The 20635-nt window shown below is 40.9% G+C and overlaps 1 protein-coding gene across 4 annotated transcripts in view; it reads right to left on the bottom strand.

The window, feature by feature from the left end:
* Window positions 1-20321, bottom strand: part of LOC136402597 (zinc finger protein 596-like) — a 35557-nt gene extending 15236 nt beyond the window's left edge. For 2 of the 4 annotated variants that reach the window (XM_066380099.1, XM_066380096.1), the window contains exons 1-2: window positions 20066-20267; window positions 17577-17730 (exon numbers count right to left, since the gene is read on the bottom strand). The gene's annotated coding sequence lies outside the window, so the exon portion shown is untranslated. The other 2 variants (XM_066380098.1, XM_066380097.1) reach the window with 2 other exon arrangements.
* Between the last annotated feature and the right edge of the window lie 314 nt (window positions 20322-20635).

Here is a 20635-nt window from a genome sequence, read left to right on the forward strand (position 1 = left end):
TAAAATTCCTGCTTCTCAAGAGGAAGTCAAGAACCCAGGGACACAGTAAGTATTCCATTGTATCTGAGGACACACTTCACAAACTCCCTGGCAATCCTTCTAGGTCAGGCCGGTCAAGGTCAACCCGTCTTTCATGCTCATTTGAGAGCATTTCAGATCTTGGCCATTAGCACTCATTCCATAGACTCATCTCTCTGTCACTTCACCAGCTGGATTATAGAAATAGGTCATTTTGAACGCTGAAGCATTCACACACTGGATTTCACGGATGTATGCACCGTGTTTCCTGTGCCATCTCTCTCACAAGACAGGAGATGCCTTTTTTCTCAGGTAGGTAGTTGAGTTTGGTTCCTAGGTCCTCCTGCCATATCAGGAAGTTTATGACATTGCCCCAGACCAGCGTGGCTCCTAATTCTGGGTTTTGAGTAAGAACAGTGTGGAATTAAGTAAACAGACTTATTAAGAAAAGAGGATGGGGCCTGACCTGTGGTGGCGCAGTGGATAAAGCGTTGACCTGGAATGCTGAGGTTGCCGGTTCAACACCCTGGGCTTGCCCAATCAAGGCGCATATGAGAGTTGAAGCTTCCTGCTCTCCCCTCCCTTCTCTCTCTCTATCTCCTCTAAAATGAATAAAAATAATTTTTTTAAAAAAAGGATGGGATTGGTAGGACTCTTCAATGCTGATGGCAATATCTGAGTGCCCCATAGCCCCAGTTCACTTTATTATATAGCCATATGCAAATCAAGGAAGTCCTTAATACAAAGTTACACATCTGAGGCTAAAACAGGAACTCTCCCAAGGCATAAACACACATCCCCCCACCATGCATAAGTGAAATCAACCAACATCTAAACAAACAAAGAGTAAGAGGAAGGGCAAGTAAATTGCTTTTAGCAACTTAAGGAAGCAAGTGAAGTGGGTGCAAATACTCAGCATCACAGCCAATATGGAGGTGGAGGGGAGAGAACTCAGCCTTTTGCTAAGCCTCGAATTTACAAAGGCTTTTTGCCATTTGCAGTCTACAACATGTCCCCCTTTTCTTTTTAATTTGTGTGCTGAGATTTGCACTCCTCTGATTTCCCAGTTTCCGAGATTCTAATTTGGAGGCAGACTGAAAAAATACAGAACAAACACAAAATTAGTATAGCCAATGCTAACAGATACCCAAAGAAATATTCTAATACATTACATTGACTAAAGACTTTAAGCAAATTCTTAGCCAATATAACAGGATTTATAAAAGAGTCTTTGCTGTTTTGAATGTCCTTAACATGTTCACCAAGTCCACGCTGACACATCATTCCCTGCAAATGCAACTCAACTCCAGTTCAGTCCATTTAGAGTTGTCACAAGGAGCAGGAGTCCAGCCCAGGAATGTCTGCACAGCACTGGAATTGCTGTCACATTTCTATACTTTGTGGTTAGGGTCCATGTCCCAACGACCACTGCTTCTGCTGGACATGATGCAGGGAGACTTGAAAAGCCATCTACAGCATGTGTCAAGATGGAGCTTCGTTCTCTTTAAAACTGGAGAGATGAACCCAGGGGGCCTTTCCCTGGCTGCTTTACAGCCATGGGGCGGTGAGGAGAACCTTGGGATACACTAAGCTGGGTGGCAAAGGTAAATTCGTAACATAAGTTGACAAAAAGGATAAAGAGCTCTAAGTTAGGAGTAGGTCACAACCTAAAATATGCATGGGGCATTAAGGCAGGAGGAATAAAGGAAACACTATATATTAAAGCAGCAGAAAATAGGACATCAACACCCATAACAGAGATCTTTGAGAAACGAGTAAAAACCTGAATATTCAGGCAAGACATTGTTGGTGGCCCTTGTGTCCATAAGAAATGAGATCAGTTTACCTGCTCCTTGGAAGAAATACCCTAGGCTTGTCTATGTGAGATGAGGCTGGCAACCTTAAGCACCTTTAGCCTTCAGTGGCAAGTCCCAGCATGCTGGGCAAGGTCAGGTCACATGTGGCTGGAGCAGGGCTGGAAGAGACTGAACCATCCCTTTAGAGGAGCGAGGGGCAGCTTACTTTCCAGTACCCCTTCTTCCCACAGCAAAGGCATGTAAGCCTGGCAGGCTTTGGCTTAATGACCTTCCTTTCCAATATTGAAGCAGGGGCCAGATGGAGTCCTATGAGGCCCCTTTAAGGTGCTGGAGCCTTTAGGGGCATATACCAAGAGCTGGTATTTCACCTGATCTCTCTTTTTTTTTTTTAAATAATTTTATTTTTTTAATGGGGTGACAATAAATCAGGATACATATATTCAAAGATAACAAGTCCAGGTTATCTTGTCGTTCAATTATGTTGCATATCCATCACCCAAAGTCCGATTGTCCTCTGTCACCTTCTATCTAGTTTTCTTTGTGCCCCTCCCCCTCCCCCTTTCCCTTTCCCTCTCCCCCCTCCCCCCGAAACCACCACACTCTTATCAATGTCTCTTAGTTTCACTTTTATGTCCCACCTACGCATGGAATAATGCAGTTCCTGGTTTTTTCTGATTTACTTATTTCACTTCGTATAATGTTATCAAGATCCCACCATTTTGCTGTAAATGATCCGATGTCATCATTTCTTATGGCTGAGTAGTATTCCATAGTGTATATGTGCCACATCTTCTTTATCCAGTCATCTATTGACGGGCTTTTTGGTTGTTTCCATGTCCTGGCCACTGTGAACAATGCTGCAATGAACATGGGGCTGCATGTGTCTTTACGTATCAATGTTTCTGAGTTTTTCACCTGATCTCTTTTGGGCTCTGTCTGCCTATTGGTCATTGTAGACCTTAAAAACCATGCTCAGCCTGACCAGGCGGTGGCACAGTAGATAAAGCATTGGACTGGGATGTAGAGGACCCAGGTTTGAGACCCCAAGGTTGCCAGCTTGGGCATGAGCTCATCTGGCTTGAGTAAAAAGCTCGCCAGCTTGGACCCAAGGTTGCTGGCTCAAGCAAGGGTTTATTCGGTCTGCTGAAGGCCCGCGGTCAAGGCACATATGAGAAAGCAATCAAAGAACTAAGGTGTCACAACAAAAAACTGATGATGTATGCTTCTCATCTCTCTACATTCCTGTCTCTCTTTTCCTATCTATCCCTCTCTCTGATTCTCTGTCCCTGTAAAAACAAACAAACAAAAAACATGCTCGGAAGATCTCACTGAGGGGTTTGAGGGTCCCCAACCACTTAAACAAACATTTTCCGTATATCTGGAGCTATTTGGACAAAAACAAAAGTGTTATTAGTTGGATCAAATAAGAGGGTAGAAGTTTGAAAGAGGTTAGACATCTCCTATACATCAGCATTCAAAAGAAATTTTTAAAAGATAAGGTAGATTTGCAGGAGTTCCAGGATATGACTCCCCCTTATATATTTTTTTAAATTGACCTTAAATATTTGCTGGGTACACTTTAATAATACCTTGACTTTAAAGATTGTAAAAAATCCCTGTAATTTGAAGGTTTGACAAAATGTAGTAAAGCTTTTCCTACATATGCAGGAGCATTGTCAGTTTTAACCAGTTTAGGAAGTCCAATAATAGAAAATGCATAGAGACAATGAGTTATAACATGCTAAGCAGCCTCTCCTGTTCTAGCAGAGGCTACTGTAATCCCGAATAAGTATCCACTGTAACGTGGACAAAGGACTATTTGCCAAATGAAGGTATATGAGTAAAATGCATTTGCCAAAGTTGTCCCGGTAGGAGTCCTTGAAGGTTAAGTCCAAATGAAGGGACAGATTGTAGTATAGGACACCTTGTACAGGATTTAACAATCTGCCATGCTGCTTCCCAAGAAAGTTGAAACTGTTTATGCAGTGCTGCAGCATTCTGTTGATGAATAAATAGTATGAGACTGAGTTGTTTGATTTGTCATGGTTGCACCAAAAATTTTCTTTTGGGTAGTTTGATCAACAAGGGCATTCCCTTGTGCTAAAGCTCCAGGGAGCATGGAGTGAGCTTGAATATGTCCTATAAAACATGGAGCTCTATGTTGACGTACAAGTCTTTGAAGGAGAAATTGCTGCAATAGTTCCTCATCAGTAGTTGTCCATAAGACAGTAGTCTCTATAGTGGAAACAACCATAAGTAAATAGTTGCTGTCTGTATACAGACTAAGGAGGAACATGGAAAATGCTGAAAAGCCATGATAATAGCATGTAATTCTACTCTTTGAGTTGATTTTAAAGCTGTTTTGGTATAAACTTTTCCATTGATTATTAAGCCTGCTATTCCTGAGCTGGACCCATCAGTAAAGACTGTAGGTGCTTCAGGAATGGGCTATTAACAATTGTTTTAGAAAATACAAATGTAGTAATTAATGAAAATTGAAGTATTTTATCAACTGGGTAGTGAAAATCAATTTGGCCTGTAAAATTTGAAAAAGCAATTTGCCATTTAGTGGAAGTTTCCCAGAGCCATTGTTGTTGATCCTTTGAAAAAACAACAACAATATGAGGCTCAAAACCTATAAGCTGTAAGAGTTGTCTACGCCCATTGAAAATCAAGGAGGTGACAAGATAAAAATATGTAGATAAAACTTTCTTAGTAGTAACAGCCAAATGGATCCATTCAATAGGACGTGAAGATTGCTACAATAGTCCCGTTGGAGTGTATCTCAAGGGACAAATTAGTAAGGCAAGTGATTCTTCAGGATTTATGCATTTTAGTTGTGCTTGTTACAAGGCCTTTTCTACAAGATTTAAAGCTTGCTGTCCCACAGCTGTAAGTAGCCAAGGAGAAACTGGTTCAGCTGAGCCTCTAAGAATATCAAAAAGTGGCTTCAGTTCCCGGTAGTTAATTTCAAGGAAGGTCTAAGCCAATAAATATCTCCTAATAATTTCTGGAAATCGTTTAAAGTTTGCAAATGATCTGTCCTGATTTCTAATTTCTGTGGACAAATTTGTTGACCCTCAATAATTTGTCCTAAATAAGAGAAAGGTAAAGATAAGTGCACTCTTTCAGGAGCTATATAAAGTCCTAATTTTTTCAAAGAATATTCTAGTTGTGGCAAAATGGTCAATACAGTGTCTTTATCTCAATGAGTAATAAGAATATCATCCATATAATGAATTATGTACGCCTTAGGGTGCTGCCTTCATACTGGAGAGATAGCTTGAGCAACATATTTTTGGCACAAGGTAGAACTGTTAGCCATACCTTGAGGCAGAACTCTCCACTGGTATTGTTTCATTGAAGCCTGGAAATTAAGTGAAGGAACACTGAATGCAAAACACTTGCAATCATTAGGGCTTAAAGAAATAGTAAAAAAGCAATCCTTCAAGTCAATAGTTATAAGGTGAAAATTCCATGGAATCGAAGTAGGAGAAGAGAATCCCAGCTGGAGAGGACTCCTAATTTCCATCGTCTTATTTATTGCTCTCAAATCTTGTAATAGCCTCCAGTCTCCTGATTTCTTTTTAATAACAAATATAGGCGTATTTTATGGGTTATTAGATGATTCAATGTGCCCAAGCTGTAACTGCTCTTGTACCAATCGAGCAGCTGCCTTAAGTTTCTCCTGAGAAAGGGGCCATTGGTTACCCATACAGGATCATCTGATTTTCAAGTAATTGGGTCTGCAAAGTGCATTAATTATTGGGGTAGCAGGAGCTACCAAGGCCCATATGGTAAATTTTGATATCCTAATCCACGGTCTCTGGTACTGGGTGCCACTTCTATGGGGGTGAGAATTCCCTGCTGTTCTTTTCCTAGTCCCTTAGTGAGCAAAAATTCCTGATTAAGTATTGAGTATTGACTAAACTATTAGGACCGACAAGCAATGCTCCCATATTTTTCAAAACATCTCTACACCATGAATTAACTGGCCATCCAGGAAGGACATACAACATAAAAAGTTCAGAATGACCTTCTTTATCTTCCCATTGTAAAAAACTAGAGCTTTGTTGAGGGGATTCACTCTGCCCTATACCTTGTAATTCTGTGGCTGCTGCATGAGTGGGCCAGGAAGGAGGCCAGTGTAGCTTAGCAATAACAGATATATCAGCTCCAGTATCTAAAAGTATTTTAAATTTACGCCCTTGTATTGTTAGTTCCATTTCAGGACGTTCCTGACCTATTTTTTAAATCTAATAGCCAAAATCAGAGGAGCCAAATTACCAATTTGCTTGGGGCCCCTTTTGCAGGATGTGCCTGAGAAGCAGAATTAGCATTCTTATACTATTCTTCTAACTGCCTGAAGCAGCTTGAGACAAATTCTTGAAATGACTTTTTAGGGCCCTGCTTAATTTTGCTTAATTCCTTTGTTTTGCCTGAGTATAACCTTACACATAAACAAGAAAATTTACACACAAAAAACACATGTATAACATATAACTTTGATTAATCCTAATACTGGAATTTCTATTTGGCTCCTAACTCTGAACACACCTCACAATGCACTAACCGAATCAGTAAGTCTTAAAGATCTACATTCTATTCTATTTGAATTTAAATAAGTGCTCCTTACAAGTTCTAAAATCATTTTATTTTTTTTAAATATTAGAGCCAGCATTTCCAATTTTTGCATGCCAAAATAAGAACTTAATTTGGGCCTTAAAAGCAGACATATTTTAGACAACATTAAACAAAGGCCAAACAGAAACAAGAATTAGACGAACCAGACAAACCAGAGAGAAATCCGGGATTTCAGAGCACAACCAGATTAGAAAGATGCCTGCCTGATTTTAGTCAGGGCATTTTCTGACAGAGGGACTGAAGGATGGGACTAAACAAAATCTCCCTGAGAAAATCTGCTCTTGGCAGCTGCTGGGATATTTTCCATAGTCAGATCCAAAACAGGTTCCCAGCCTCAATTTCCAGGCAAAGAATAAGAAAGAAAAATAATAATCATTTGGAATATTGTAGTTAGAACATTAAAATTAGACCGTAGCTGTAACTTTCCTAATACCTGAGCGTCCTATCCATTCTCAAGTTCTATAGTCGCTGTAACCAGTGGCTCAGGTTAACTATGCTGATATTTCTCCCCTACCTCAACGGCCTTTTCATGCAAGTCTGACTTCCACAGCAAATAGTCATCCCCAGAGACAAGCATGAGCAATCACCTTCCAGTCATTTGGGGGAAGAGGCTTTGCACTAACAGTATCTAATAAACCAAGTGAAAAAGGGGCAGTAGGCGCATACTGAACACAAGCAAGTTTAAACTCTTTCAGAGTTCTAAAAGGTACAGGTTCATGTTCTCACACTAGTCTCCCTATATAATCCTATCTTTCTACAACATAAAAACAGGCAGAGTTATTTATTGTTTGCCCTATATTTTGAGCCTGGTCTATAGATTGTTGGAGAGGGGATTTCCTAGATTTTGAGCTATAGACTCCTGGATCAGCCCGATAAGGGTATGGAGGAGCAGAGGCTTGAACATAGGAAGGAGCTGAGGGCAGCAGAGGCCCCGAAGCTAAGGCAGCCATAGCCACGGATTTTTTATCCCCCGAGTCATCCTCAGACTCCAAGTTATCCTCGTATTCACATCACTCTGTTTCCGGCTCACCCCAATACACTTCAGACAATAATTTGTTCTTATATGGAAACATTTTTACAAATAAGTCCCTTATTTTTTACACTAACTGCCCCATAGTTGTTTATTCCCGACTACCCTTTCCCCAAAAACTTTATTTACTCACTGTGCACACTTCCCTTGGGGAGTTCTGTCACCTGCCTGCAGTTTAGTTTCCTCGTACTCAAGTCTTCTGTTCCAGTGCCACTTGCCGCGGATCAGTGCGGCTCCTAATTCTGGGTTTTGAGTGAGAATGGTGTGGAATTAAGAAACAGACTTATTAAGAAAAAAGAATGGGATCTGGAGGACTCTTCAATGCTGATGGCAATATCCAAGTGCCCCATAGCCACAGTTTGCATTATTATATAGCCATATGCAAATGAAGGAAGTCTATGATACAAAGTTACACATCTGAGGCAAAAACAGGAACTCTCCCAAGGCATAAACAGGGATCCCCCACCATGTATAAGTGAAATCAACCAACATCTGAACAAACAAAAAGTAAAAGGAAGGCCATGTAAATTGCTTCCAGCAACTTCAGCAAGCAAGTGAAGTGGGTGCAAATACTCAGCATCAGTCAATATGGAGGTGGAGGGGGAGAACTTAGCCTTTGCTGAGCCTCAAATTTACAAAGGCTTTTTTGCCATTTGCAGTCTACAACATGACATAATTCAACACATATAAGCTTTAGATTAAATGATTCCCTCTCAATCCAGTCCATTTTATTAGCATTTAACACGGTAATGGCATCACCCAATCTGAAATCTGAATAAAAATTAAATCACTCCGAGTTTCCTTTATTTCCAGTTGCTGCCCTATCATCTCATTTAGTCCATGTTGAAGGCGCAGTGTATTCTTCCGCACGTTTCCTTAACACACACATCAACCTGACTTTATTGCCCTTTCATCCATGAGACCGTTCCTGCGTATGATGCTAATGTTCTTGTCAACAAGAACGTCTCATGAGATGACATCAGTCGTTATGTTCCCTACATCCTCAGCAGACTTGAGTCCTTCTGCTTCTGAGCCCTGTATTCCCTGGGATCTACTAACTGCTGTCACATTCCAGGTTCCGGCCCAGATGGAGTTGAGTGCTCTGAGCATTAGGCATGTTGTGGGATCATGAATGCCTCCAAGTCTTCCAGGACTCCAGGAATTATTCTAAAGGCTGTGTTCTATCTGGTGTGGGAGACTAAAGGTGACATCTCTTACTGCCAAGGCCCATGTGACCCTCTGTAAATATCTGAAGGGACACTGAAGATGTGAACTGTGAAGTCAGGCGTTCCAAGGGCTGAGAGGAAAAGATGCAGGACAGAGGTGACAGCAGGGTCTCAGTGAGTGACGGTGTTCAGTTGTCCATCCTCGTCTAGACGGATCCTCTCCAGGTGTAGACAGAGTCCTGCCTCACATCATGGGGCCAAACTCCTAGAATGTGGTGTGTTTCTCTACTGCAGGTAGGTTCCTGCTCCCTCTGGCCCATGAGCCTGACCTGATGGGGTTTTCCCACAATTTCCCAAGTTTCCCTGAATCCTTCTCTGGGTTTTTTCTTCTTCTCTTGTTCATTTCTGACTTTTGTAACATAATTCATGTGTAGATGTTAAGGCTCTACCCCCCTTATCCCCATAAAGCCCATTAGACTGATCTTATCAAGCACATAGGGTGTTCTCTACCCTAATCTTTTTATTATTATTTTCAATATTAATATTAAAATTGATATCATTAGTATCAGGATCACGATTATAGTTCATGATTTTACTAAGCCATTTTTTCAATCAGGAATTAACTTTTGTTAATGCTAAATAGCAAAGATTTTTAAATGATGTGATGCATGAATTTCAAAATATGTAATACTTCACCTCTTTTGCCTTAGATTGTCAAATATATAAACAACAACAGCTAACACAACATTAGCCATTTGGTGTAAACTCCCTATCTTGAACCATAAATATATCAGGCATATAATAGAGTTGCATCTTATTGGTCATGTTACATAAAGAGAATGTGTCAGAATAGTTAATTTTTTGTATCAGTAATCTTTATGTACAAGAATAGGCCTCTGTTTTTTAGAAGGTCACTTTGGAGCAAAAAGGGTAGGTAATCACTATTGTTCTTATTTTTGTAAATCAATCAAAATTATACCTGTGTTTTTTGTCACATCAGCAAACATGTAATATAGCTTCTGGTGTGCCACAAAATTTTAGGAATTAATTCTGTGTGCCATGAGATGGAAGAGGTTGAAAACTGCTGCCATATGGAGATAAATAATCTCTTGTACAGTGGGTCAGACTTCCTGGAGGTGATTATGGGGGGTCCCCTAACAGACATATTCACACATATGTACCTCTGTCACCAGGATACCAGTCAGGGTCTTGGTGACAGGGGAGCCTTGAAGAGGACTTCCTTGGGCAGTCTGACCTCTGGAACAATGTCTGTCCTTTAGGATGATGTCGTGGACAGTGTGCTGCCATTCGGTAGAGGTGGTGGACTTCCTCATCTTCCTTTTCTCTTCTCCCTGCTCTGTCTCCTCCAGGGTAACAGTGTGCTGTCGTCCGTACACGTTAGAGATCCAGTCAGCACTAATTTCCCAATCCTCCACACCTGTTAGGGGCTCCGTGCCTGTTGTGTTTCTCAGTGAAAACCAAAGTCCAGAGATAAATGATAGCAAACTGTGGTGTAAATACAGTGAACTATATAATTCAGTCTAAAAAGGAAGGACATCTTCCACAGGCTACAGCATGGATGATCCTGGAGGACGTCATGCTGATTGTAGTGAGCCAGTCACAGAAACACAAGTACTGTGTGTGTCCACATACGGGAGGTTCCTAGAGTAGTCACGTTCATCTGGACAGAAAGTACAGGTGGTTTCTGGGGGCAGATTCAGAGGATGGGGGAGGTGGAATGAGAAATTACAGTTTAATGAGTAGAATTTCAGTTAAGCCAGATAAAGGGTTCTAGAGATGGATGATGAAGATGGTTGCAAACAATATGAGTGAACGTAATACCACATAAAAATGATAAATTCAAGATTGTTAGTTTCATGGTACATGTCGCATCACAAAAATAATGAAAGAAACCATATGCTGGATGCTGAGTTTCTTGCTTAAATTATAATTCATTTCTTAAATGTATCTTGTTTCTTTGCAAAAGAAAACCTCAAATCATTTCACATTTGCTCAGGGAGTGGCAAGTATCTTTGAATTTTTTATTTTCTTCTTGCAATGGTTATTTAAATAAATGTCTTTGATCAGGTTCCTAAGTGAATGGAAGTTTATAAGGTAACGAACTTTATTTATTTATTTATTTATTTATTTATTTATTATTTTTCTGAAGTTGGAAATGGGAAGGCACTCGGACAGACTCCCACATGTGCCCGACCGGGATCCACCCGGCATGCCCACCAGGGGGAGATGCTCTGCCCATCTGGGGCATTGCTCTGCCACAATCAGAGCCATTCTAGCGCTTGAGGCAGAGGACACAGAGCCATCCTCAGTGCCCGGGCCAACTTTGCTCCAATGGAGCCTTGGCTGTGGGAGGGGAAGAGAGAGACAGAGAGGAAAGAGAGGGGGAAGGGTGGAGAAGCAGATGGGCGCTTCTCCTGTGTGCCCTGGCTGGGAATCGAACCCGGGACTCCTGCACGCCAGGCCGACGCTCTACCACTGAGCCAACCGGCCAGGGCAGGTAAGGAACTTTATGAACTTCAAAGTAGAAGGAAATTCCTAGAAGGTGCATTGCTGGTTATTGGCTTAATTGTTTTTTCAGGGTGAACAGGTTTCACCTGGCGGCTGAACCAAAATCGGTACACATGGTATTTCTGACTGCCTGTGAGTAGACTTGCTTTTTTCATTCTACTCATTAGGACTTTCCCCTCTGGTTAATGATTCCAGTATGTGGACATAGATTCATATTTACATTATTGCACCATTTAAAGACTTTGTTTTACTGGACCACATGGACACTCAGTATTTTCTTACATCATGATGGTTCATAGTCTATTCCGCCATCTCCTTCGGTTTGTTATTGTAATTGCACTCATCATAAAGCGTATTATCATCATTGTTGCTAAACACCAGGATTTTAATTATTACAGTGATTGTGATTTGTTATTGTTGTTGCTCTTATTGGAAAACACTGAATCGATTTGTTCTAGTCATGAAGCCTGTTTGGTTTACTTAAGAAGGTGACGGAGGACAATTTGACTTTGAGTGAGGGGTATGCAGCATAATCAAAGGTCAAAATAATCTGGAGATATTTTCTTGGAACATATGTACCCTGATTTATCAATGTCACTGCATTAAAATTAATAAAAATAAGATTTAAAAAAAAAGAATGACATAAGGATCCACAAAATAATACACGTGGACAGTTGGTACCAGGTAATTCACAGTGATCTTCCCAGAAATGAGTTTCGACAAATTTTCCAAGTTTCCCCAGGAGGCCCAGAGAAGCCACACTGGTCACAAAAATTAGGGGATCAGGGAACGTGCAAAACCTCCAGTACTTTCAGTCTTCTGTACAGTGCATTTTCACCAATGAAATAAAAGTTGGTTTTGCATCTCATTTGCATAATTGAACAGCTTTCTTTTTTTTTTTTTATTAAATTTAATGCAGTGACATTGATAAATCAGGGTACATATGTTGAGAGAAAATATCTCTAGATTATTTTGACATTTGATTGTGCTGTATACCCCTCCCGCAAAGTTAAATTGTCTTCTGTCACCTTGAACAGCTTTCTTTGACTTGTCATTTGCTTTTCTGATGTTGTTTAATAATAAAAAAATAAAACTGTCTTTTCTTATCACTTAATATTCATTTTGTAACGTCCTCTAATTTTTGTGAGCAGTATATTTCATCAGGGCAGACTGGACACTGACGAGCTGGCCTGTTTGAGCCTCTGGAAAATATTGTTTGTCTCCCAGGACACCAGCACCCTCATGTTTCTGCAGGCCAAACCCGAGGAGGACATCTCAGCTCTAGGGAAAATTTTCTAGGACCCTTTGGAAGCCCAGGAATAGATGGGACCAGTGTGGAAGGCTGGAGAGGAGGTCACGACATAAGGAGGCTTTGCAGTTTTCCCATGTGCCCCAGAGCCAGGGAACCACTGCTCCTGCATTCCTGTGTGGGCCCTAGTGGACGGGAAGTGCGGCGCTGGGGAAAAGGGACTGAGACCTTGCCTACCAGCATCCCCAAGGCTGTTTAATGAGTCCGGACCTTAAAACGGAAGGCAAGGACTTAAAAAGGGAAGGAAGGGCAGCAAGGCAGCCCACAGGCGCGCACACACACACGTGTATGAACGAATATTAAGAGTTGTCCAAGTGACATGTGGGTTTCCTAAAGTACTTTGAAGTCCTACCACTTTTTCCTCATTAGACTCTCAGTAAGGTGGGATAATACATATTAATAGAAATGTACTGATTTTCAAAATAAGAAAAAATACGCCTCTCTCCCAACAGGAAATAATTTGCAATGCAGGATACAACACCGTGTGGACAGTAAATAAAGAGGGAAAATACAATAGATCAAAGTAGACAACCTTACATTAAATGACTAAGAATGTGTAATTTAGTAAAACTGTTAATCTGGATCCTGGTACTCCTTATGAGCATACCTTATATGATTCTAATTCTACATATAACCTGGTGTGCCAATAGAAACTGCCTGAGCGATGGAACACAGATATTTCGCTGCTCTCAAATTAATAATAATACTCTCTGCATTTTAGACCACAGAACATTCTGGAGAAAACAGTAGGAGAACAAATAGTAGATGTCCTGGCAGCAGGACCACCAAAACTAAAGGACAAAAATCAGAAAATATTTATGGGACTCATAAATAATGAGAGACTTTGATTGCCACTGGGAAGATATTTGTATACGAATGAAATCAGAACAACCAAAACAGAGACAAGATTAATTTTTTTTTTTTTTTTTGAATAGCGAACCCAAATCCCCGGGTTTTAAATCAGACTTCACAGGATACTGGGACTCTGATGAGCCATTGTCACCAATAACATTTGAAAAATATGAATTTAAATTAATGAAAGAAGGTGGCCACAATCTAGGGAAACATTTAATACCAATTTACATTTTGAATCAGAATTGCCATCAATAACGGAGGAAACTTCAAAAAGTGAAGATTCATATCTAGAGGATTTACCCTCACTACCAAAAATGCCCACAGGGGCACAATATAAGGAAAAACAAGTAAGTCCAGCTTTGATTGCTCCACAATGGTGGAGGGCCAATAGGTATTATCCAGAACCAATCCATACCCCCTGGTACCTCCTGCATGAAAATAATCAGAATTAGAATGCAGAAAAGGCTTGGCCACAAATTCTCACTGGGGCCTGCAGGGAGCAACTACATTGTACCCTTGATGGCATCCAATCAATGCTAGAACATCTACCAGCGGAGGATCACTAGGACAAGGATTGTTAGAGATACACTATACTACCTGGATTTGGCTAAGACTGCTATTTATAACCTGCACAGACAGCCAATTTACAGAGATTTAGAAAATCCAACCCAGGGAATTCATCCAGATACCCTAGCATTTTTAAATTCTGAAGATTATCACGATTACAAACAACAGCCTAGGGAAAACATTACTCCATATAATACAGAGGAATCTACTTCAGAGCCAGAGAGAGGAAAATGAAATAATAGAGCACCTGTACGGAGTGCATAGGAGACAACCTAGAAAGTGGGCAAACCAGAATGAAATCAGCCAATATGATCACGAGGTGGTTCATCCTGGTTGTCAATGTAATATTAGGGTGTAATGCTAATAATGCTGACAATAATAACAATGCTGTTACTGCTACTGCTATTGTGACTACCTTTCAATTTCCTAATGTACTAACTGCACATAAACTTAACCTTACACAATATTCACAAAAATCACATCTAATTTTTTATCCACCGTATATAATAACAAGTAACAATTCATATTTTTATTATATACTTGACAACAACACACATACAGGTAGCATAACAAGAGATATTTTTTATACAACCCCATACATTTTATGTCCAACAAAGCTAAGTAAAGCATATTGTGAATATGCATTTTTAAAAGAACACCAATTTTCACTAAGAGTTAGATATGATACTATACTAGATACATGCCTAAAATAAAAATGGTTCCAATAACATTTAAGACTAAAATCTACATCAATTGTAGACTAGAATTATTAGAAACCCCCAATTTGGCCACATGAAGTTATAAAGGAACTCAATAATAATGCATTTATTGATACAAATGCAACACTACCGATTCTACCAACATATGACATAGACCCATACACAATCAGAGAACATTTGCCATGCATACAGAGAGCATCAAGAAATTACATACCATTTATGAATCATCTGATGCATTTCTGGTATCAACCAGCATCAGATGATAACACAGATTATAAAGATTATGAAATGAATGATGAGGATTATGAAGAAATACAATCAGACAATAGGAGTAACAGAGAAAATAGAAAACATAACAATTAGCATGACATCCAACACAAATACACTTTGTAACAGAAAACCATATTATTCACCACCAAAAAATAACCCAAGGCTACCATTAGGATTTAATTCAAATTGTAATTTTAATATGACACATATCATTAAGGAAGGAGACATTACATACATAAAGTATTATCTCAGAGGATACCCAAATGTCCCTAGCTATGGCAATTTTTGCCTCATTTATTGCATATCCCCCAGACAAAATTATAAGATTTTTTACTTCTCTGGCTTAATAACTTTTGGGAACAAACTCCATTCACAAATGTATACACCATTGCAGAAAGCCATCACCCCAGAAGAATTTTTGAAATATGACCAAGGCTTCTGGGTGTTTAGATATATACCACAGATATTAACTGATCTTATACAGAAACCCATATTAGAAAGACCAATTCCTATTACTCACACTCCAATTTTTGGTAGATTCAACATATATGTTTGTATTCAGGACTAGTTAACCAGTTCATAAATTCTATTAAATACTGGCTGCATGATAATTACACACATCAAACCATTGATATTACATTATTTTTAAATTGTGTACCACCTACATGGATACCATGGCAAACCAAAGATTTATTACAAGCAGGTGCCCTCAAACATTTTGTTTCTAATTTATAGTCAGAGGTATCACAAAAGGATTTTTAGGATTATTTAAACAGAATTATATTACACCACTCTATCGAGAAGTAATTAGGCCAACATTAGCTGAAAAGCTAGGATTACTAGAAAACACAGAATTTCACCTAAATCACACACATTTGTGTAATGACACCATACAGAAAGCAAAATATATAATATGCCTTAATATTACCTTTCGAGAAAAGGTAATTGCATCAAAGCCCAAACATAAATATCTAACAGATATATTTGCCAATATATCTTATTATACATATAATTATACAGGGCTGACCAAGTCATCATCTGATATAAGAACAATGATATATCCATTTTTCCTAACAGACATATATACAACACAAGACAACACAAGTATACCCAAACAGAAAATCAACATAATAGCACCAAAACTACACAAGATATCACAGTGCGCAGACAGCAACATATTTAACATAACTAAACTAATCTCACCACCATATAGTGTAATACCATAAAATCCATTCCCGGCCTAAAGCATTTAAGTCACTCAGTTACAATCCACATGTATTTGGACCATATCACCCAAACAAATACATAAACGTGTCAATTATGAATGGCATGCAAATACACACGTTCCCAGAAATAATGGAGGCACCAGAAATCTTAAGGAATCCAGACATAAGACATCACTCGTGTTTTGGGTTATTAGACTCATTAGTAGATTTACACTATAATGCAAGTTACAATTATAAAACATTACACTGGTATGACACATTTGGTGCACAAAAAAATCCACTTACCACCCAAAGAATTTTAGGGTCACATACATCATCGTTTACATATTATATGTTAATGCCATTAGAAGATTCATAGACAAAAGTAATTTTACAAACACATATACCAGTTACAAATTATTCATTTCATCCACAGATTTATTTTTCACACCGTTCTAGACAAGACTGTTATGTGAGACTGTTAGACTCATGTATAATACATGGAGGATGTTATAATGACACTCATAACATTACACTATGACTCATTATTTTCATATGGAATTCTCAGACCAAAACCTACCTCAAAGCAAGCACCACCATACATCACACTTGCCGAAAAACTATTGAAAATCATAATGAGACCATTGGTGACACAAACAAGAATACAATTCAATTTAGAAACATTTACAGTATTTGAACACATATCACAATGTATATCACTTAAAGAACAGACAACAATAGATCAGATTATACTACCAAATAGAATAGATATAAATAGAGGAAGAAAACTTTTATAATTTCTAGAAGCAGCAGCTATTGGAATGTCAGCTTTAGCATTATCAACAACACAATCAAAATTGACAGGATCACAACAAAACTAGCAGAATTAGAACTAAAAAACAAGAGAGAATATGAACAAACTCTAGACTTACTCTCAAAACATTTTGGGACTGCAATTGATATAGCAACACACACACAGACACAAATACAATTATTGGAAAAAAGCATCCAAAGAAAGAATAGATTACTTAGATGTTGATAAACAAAGCCTTAAGAATTTCACACGAAACTTAGCTTTGCTAACAACTTGCCAAAGAACCCAAGACCAACTAACCTTTGCATTAAGAGATATTAGAGACATGATGATAAGGGGAGAAGAATACTCACCCCTCTGGACACAAAATTTAGCATTATTGGAACCATAAGAACCAGTAGGATGCATAATGTCACAGTGTGAATTCACTATACGAACTATAGCAGGAGGCACAACACTATTAGGATTCCAACAATATCTTTACCACACAAATTAGCAAATGGTAAACATGTAATACCAGTAGGATAGTTCATATATACCAAACCTTACTTCTTGAAACCAGAACAACTAATAACATGAACAAAAAATACATTCATAACCACACAGAGCTAGTCATAAACATTTCTGACTTACCCGTGGTGGAAACCACCCCAAGGGAAGCATTTTATAATTTAGGAAACTTCGTCTTCGTACACTGCAACACAGCCGGACCAACTGGGACCACACTGCGAACTCAGGGCATTGGACAACAGATAACATCGCAGACGACTCAATAGACACCTGCAAACTAATCACCAACACCATGAACATGACAATCAACGGAAAAACCATATACTCATCATATGCAATTCACGGCACATTGAAATATTTACCAACAACCACGTTCAGTGAACTGCAGGAAGAACATATGAACAGGGAAAAGGATTATGAAGAAACCTTCAAAACACTTGAAGTACTTCATAATGAGACTAAAAAACTTATCTCAAAAGCTGGACAAGAACAGAACATTATAAAGGAACTGAGACTGATACCTAACAGTATGAGCATCATCTTAGACCATGATGCAAAAGGACTGGGTAAACCATGTAATTTTTTTTTTTTTTTGTATTTTTCTGAAGTTGGAAATGGGGAGGCAGTCAGACAGACTTCCGCATGCGCCCGACAGGGATCTACCCAGCATGCCCACCAGGGGGCGATGCTCTGCCCATCTGGGGCTTCACTGTTGCAACCAGAGCTATTCTAGCGCCTGAGACAGAGGCCATAGAGCCATCCCCAGTGCCCAGGCCAACTTTTTGCTCCAATGGAGCCTTGGCTGTGGGAGGGAAAGAGAGAGACAGAGAGGAAGGAGAGGGAGAGGGGTGGAGAAGCAGATGGGCGCTTTTCCTGTGTGCCCTGGCCGGGAATCGAACCCAGGACTCCTGCACGCCAGGCCAACGCTCTACCACTGAGCCAACCGGCCAGGGCCAACCATGTAATTTTATAGAGACTAAAGGATCTATATTTTCAACACTGAGTTGTAAACCAACATGGAATTCATTAAATCCAGTATATTATACTGAACAAGGTATTTATACCTTTACATCAATATGGACTGTAATTAAGGAAATAATACTACTTATATGCCTGTTTGTTGTGACTGTATTTGGATTGAAAATGTGTAATCCCATTTGCAATATGTTTTAAAAAGGAATAAGAAATAGTTTTATAATGATCCCTGCAAGCTATACCCGGGGCCCCCTTAAGCTGTACCCAGGCACAACAAGGAGTGGAATGTTGTATTAATATAAGGTTATAGTAATTAAATATATAGAAATATAAAATTATGAAAGATCTATAAAAGTAATTCAAATTATATTAAAAATAATTATTAAAATTAAAGTTATGCCATTTGGAGAGGAATCAATATAGTGGCTTAGTGCCATAAATATGTGATAAACAGACTTTGACTTACAATTAGGGCCCAGTTAGTATGTGTGCAAAGTTATACATAGATAGGAAGTAACTAAGCAGAGCCCAGTTGGTATGTGTGTGAAGTTATACATAGCTAAGAAGTGGCTTGGTGTTATTTGTATTAACTTTGTAAATTAATGTAAATAAGAACATCTTAAAAAGTGGTTTAATGTAAGCATTTCAGTAGATTGACATAGATGGGATTCCCTGCAAGGAACTCCCAAAAAGGTGGTTTGAGGTGATAATCCTGTGTAGATTGCCACCTGTTAGAAGGCTTGGCCAGAAAAGGTACTAAAGCTGAGGGGCCCCTGCTGTAGTCGCCCAGACTCAAAGGTTGATGTGGACTGTCTCCAGGCCACTCTGTGCTCTGACCAAAAGCCAGCTGGGAGGAGCACGCGGACTGGGCCCCCTTAAGCTGTACCCAGGCACAACAAAAGGATTTGTGGATAATTAATTGCCTGTGTGATTACTGCAACTAATTTGTGTGTCGGTTGTGTTTTTCCTCCAGTGGCAGTTAATAGTAGCATCCTCATAGCCGCCTCAAGAGTAGTCTCCAAGAGGCTGCAAGCCTTGCTGATGAGGAGTGTTCCACTGCACGGGGGAAGTCGAATCAGGGACACCTGATTAACGTAGAGCCTGCGCTCTACTGGGACACCATAGAAATAGTGCCAATGGATTGACTAAGCAGCAATATAGAAAGATGGCTGGAAAACAAGAGAGACCGCATTCTCGGAACCGGACACAAGGCATTGAACAGGGCTACAGACTGAGAACGCAACCCCTAAGAACCTAGGTGGACGCTGCCCCCGGCCCCCCGGTCACACCCTCCGCCCAGTCCGCCCGCGCCCGTCGCCGCGCCGGTGCTCAGTCTGTCTTCAGTCACCGCCCGAAGTCCCACGCGGGCCGCTGCCCTGCCCGCTCCTGCCTCCTGTGCGCCTCCTGCGCCCCCGTCGCCGCAGTTCCCCGCGGGCCCGCATGCCGGCGCACCCGGTGCACAGCACGGCCCGGCGGGGCAGGGCGCGTGCGCACATCCAGCTCCGCCACCGACCAGCGCGCGGCTCCCAGGAACGCCGGGACGGGGAGGGCGCTCGGCACCCCCGGGGTCTCCCCGGCACCACCGCAGGGGCGCGGGCGCAGCAACACTGGGGCGGGGCCCGGCCGCGGGGCGTTACCTGATACCGACGCGGACCCGGCCCAGCCCCGGCAGCTCGGCGGCTGCTGTCTAGGCGGCGCTCCCGCGGGTGGCGCTGCCCGGGGCGGGTGCCGCTACGCCCCCGTGACCATGCGCTGCGGCTGTGGGGGGCGCGGCGCTGGGGGCGTCCACGTGCACATTTCCACTAGAAATACTAAAACGCACAGAAGGACGTGGGACCCCGACCTGGGAAACCTGCTTCCGGGTCGGCCGGAAACGGGGAAGCTGGAGGGGCGGGGCCTGCCAGGTCGCGCGCTGCGTGGGCCGCTCCCGGGAGAGCCCTCTGTTGTGGACAGGGCCTAGCGGTCCTCTGCCCCCCGCACCAGGCATTTCCGGTCCTACATTTCCGGTCCTGCATTTCCAGGCCTGCACTTCCGTCTACAGAGGCTGAGTCTCCCAGTTTCCTTCCTTCGAGTGGGGTGGTTGTCCGACGGAACCGCCTTCCCCCCTACCCGACCGCCACTCTCACTCACGTTCCGGGATTCACTGTTTACAATGAAAACTGTTGAGTTGTGGAGCCGCTTCCAACAAATGCGGCGATGTCCCCTTG

Source organism: Saccopteryx leptura, chromosome 4 (assembly GCF_036850995.1).
Source record: "Saccopteryx leptura isolate mSacLep1 chromosome 4, mSacLep1_pri_phased_curated, whole genome shotgun sequence".
NCBI classification, from domain to species: Eukaryota; Metazoa; Chordata; class Mammalia; order Chiroptera; family Emballonuridae; genus Saccopteryx; species Saccopteryx leptura.